The 3,392-nt window shown below is 60.3% G+C and overlaps 1 protein-coding gene across 1 annotated transcript in view; it reads left to right on the top strand.

The window, feature by feature from the left end:
* MNEG_10109 (hypothetical protein) overlaps nt 1–3,392 on the top strand; it is a gene marked incomplete at both ends in the record, with an annotated part of 6,455 nt that overhangs the window by 1,141 nt on the left and 1,922 nt on the right. The window lies entirely within an intron of this gene.

The following is a 3,392-nucleotide window of genomic DNA, read 5'->3' as shown; positions in this document are numbered from 1 at the left end:
GCGCTGGTGGCGGCGGTGCACGTGGCGCGGTGTTTGGGGGGCGGAGGGGGGTAGGCGCCGAGCGAGAGGGCCGATGCGGCACGTGTGGGGGTGGTGGGATGCAGCGGCCCTCGTGGTATGGTTTCGAAAGTCGGGCAGCTGGGCTCGCCAGCGGGTAGCAGGACAACCTCTCTGCATCACGTGGTGGCTTTTTGGTTTTTCCTCGGCATGATATGAGTTGGTGGCCTCTTTTTTTCGGGTTGGCATAGCTGAACAGCGGGCGCCTGCTGGAACACGCAGCTACGAGGCTGGCCAGCGGGGCGCCGCGGCACATCAAGATGAGTGCAGCGTTTCGTGCTGCAGTATAGATGCGCGCCCGCTGATATCTGGCCGTTGTGCGCTGCCCTGAATCCGCCTGCAACGAAGCCAAAGCTCAAAAGGGTTTGACCACTGGCTGACCTGGTGGCCTAGCCACGGCGTGTGCAAGCAATGAGACCTGAGCAAGCCCCATCCTGGCATCCTCAGACTACTGTATCCTGCGCTGTCAATCTGCATTGCCACCTACAGTAGACAACACAACTTGACGCTGTGTTACACCAGATCAGCTCGCAGCCCGCACCTAGGGTCTTGCAGGGGCTATAGTGCACAATGTCCGTCTCCTGGACGGATGTGGTGCACGAGCAGCGCAAGGCAGCAGCGATCGCCCAGGCTCGAGCGGAATACCGGCAACGAAGGCGGGGCTACGGCGTTCAGGTGGAGCCAAATGCCAAGCTTCCAGCTCTAATATGCGTGGCAGGCGTCCTGTCCGGCCTCGTAGCGTGGAAGCGCGAGGGCAGGCACCTGCGCAGTGGCGACTGGCGATCGCTGCCGATTGTGCGCCACGTCGCCGCGCTGCTCGATGGGAAGCCGCGTCCATCTGGCCCGGCGCGCGGCAAGGTCAAGCCACGCGCCGTGGCACCGCCTTCAGCGGCACGCGGTGGCAACAGCTCGGCAGCGGCAGCAGCGGCGTTGGCGAGGGCCGCGCAGACCCAGCAGCCCGTTCAGCCCGAGCCTCGGCAGCAGCGGCCGGCGCAGCAGGTGAGGGGGCACCACCAAAGGCACATAGGCAAAGGTTGCTGGCGCCCCAGCGCATTGGTCGAGAGCAGCCACAGCGCTCAGTCCCTTTGCTGGACGGTGTCTTCCTGCACTCGCCACGTCCTCGCCCGAAACCGCTGCTGATGCACTTCGGCGCCCCTCGCCTGCATCCGGCATCACCGCAACCATTTTGTGCACAGCAGGGAGGATCGTCACAGTCAAAATCCGCCAAGAAGAAGGCGAAGAAGAAGCGGTGAACAGCTATTGGTGCTTTGCAGAATCTAATACTGTAATGCACATCGCTACAGCCTGGAAACCCCCCGGCTGTGTCTTGAGCAGGCAGCTGCGACGGCCTTTGGGACTGGGGGAGGCTTGCATCAGAAACTTTGCAAATCGCAGGGATCCGCAGGACGCAATAAGGCAGCGAATGCCAACTGCAGCAGATGTCTGCTTCAGACGCGCTGGTCTGATGAGGCGCAGCTGTTACGGCGGCTTTGCGCCAAGCGCTTGCAACAGTTGCCTCACTCCTCAGCCTTTTTTGGCACCAAGACCATAAGCTGAGTGGCTTGCATATCTATTGTAGTGCAGGTGGTCAAAGTGATGTTACAGAGCAAGGTGCACACTGACCTGTAGGGGTGCACACTGACCCGAGCAACCATTGCATAGAAGCGTGCTCTTGTGCATGCGCCAAAAACAAAGATACACGACCCACTCATTTACCCAATGCGCTGGTATGCAGGCAGATGTCCTGTGAAAGCACAGGCATCCTGCGCAGTGCTCTCACGGTTGGTATGCACGAGGGGCCCAGAGCCCTCCCAGGGCCGTTAGCCCTTGTCAGCATGGTGCGGGCAGCTGGAAGCCTAGCTGTGGTACCACCGTGTTTGGCACGGCTGCGTTTGCCCATGTTGAATCCTGAATGATTGAAGGTAACCTTGGTGCTCCGCAGCCCTGCTGAGTCAGCGTGGAGCAAGGCGCTGCTATGCGAAGATCTTTGCGTGCACATAGCTACACCTTGCGGCCCCGCTGCTGTTCTATGTTGATGTTGTGTCTTCTGGGAAGGGTGATTGCATGCCGCTCTGAAGGCAGGCGAAACCAGAGCGGCGCGCAGGTGTCATCGTCAGGCCAGGTGAGGCCACGCCTTAGCGGGCACTGTAGACCGCTGCGGCCTAATGGATGCAATCCTGTGTGGTGTGCAGGGAGAGTACATGAATGCTCAACCCAACTACACCTGCTGGCGTGCGTGGGAACATGTTCACACCCCAAACCCCTCCCACCCCAGGGGCACGATCCTCATGAAGGGCCAGGGTGCTGCGTTGGATGGCATGATCCCATTTGGTCATTAGAGACCCCAGCCACCGTCGGGACGTTGTGTCCTTTCAAACTGTCCAGGAATTGCGCGTTCGAATCGCTTTTTGTGAAACGCACGCATCTCACATTACCAGGTGCCCGGTCGCGGAGAGGAGTTCAGCATCTCATCGCGTTATGCGGCGCACCTCGTACGCTTGACACATAACACGAATCTACTGGTGTTGTCGGAAACCCTCGCAGCTGTGATTTCATCATCCTCAGCTCGCCTGGTGTGGTCACCGGTGCGTTGCCAAGCCCGGCCTCGGTGCCCCGAGCAGAAAGGGGCTCCTTGAACACGCCGTAGCATTCATTTTCAAGCTTATCTTATGCTATCAAAAAACCACCCAGCATGGACGGCTGATATCTCCGTTTGCATGGCGATGCCCAGTCCACCGTGGCGCCTCCGGCCACAATGGCCTTGGGCGGCCCTGTTGGTGCTCCTGGCAGGTGACAATGATACGCTTGCATTCTCTATCATGTCGAGCTTGACGGGGAGATCCTTCGCATGCCCCTTGGGTGGCGGATTTTAGGCACGCCGAAAACGTCGTGAAAAGTGTCATGCAAAGGCGGACATGTGCTAAATATACCATGCCCTCATCTCGTCATTAGGCTGTGTGTCTGCGGGTCGGCCTCTTGCAGCCCGGGATGTCAGCGGCGTTTTCGGCGCAGGTATGACAGGCCGCTGCACGGCTGTGCCGCCTCGCACCAGCCGCGTTCGCCTGCCGGCAACTCGCGCATGGAACCAGCACGCCTCACTGCATGCTGTGGCATGCATTCCTGGCTGTTGTTGCGCCGAAGGTTTGAAGTTTTGAGGGAGCGACATGGCGAAGACAGGAGAGCAGCTCCTCCATCATCTGGGACCCTGCGCCCAAGCTGGGCCGGGCGCTGCTTGCTGATCGTGCTCTTTGAGACTTAGGCACACCTGCACCACAGCTGCACCCCATGCAATGTCCCCCTCCCCCGCCCGCTCCCCGCCCTCAGCCCCCCCCCCC

The sequence above is a fragment of the Monoraphidium neglectum genome (genome assembly GCF_000611645.1).
Source record: "Monoraphidium neglectum strain SAG 48.87 unplaced genomic scaffold scaffold02182, whole genome shotgun sequence".
In the NCBI taxonomy this organism is placed as follows: Eukaryota; Viridiplantae; Chlorophyta; class Chlorophyceae; order Sphaeropleales; family Selenastraceae; genus Monoraphidium; species Monoraphidium neglectum.
This window is presented reverse-complemented; position numbering and strand designations above follow the sequence as displayed.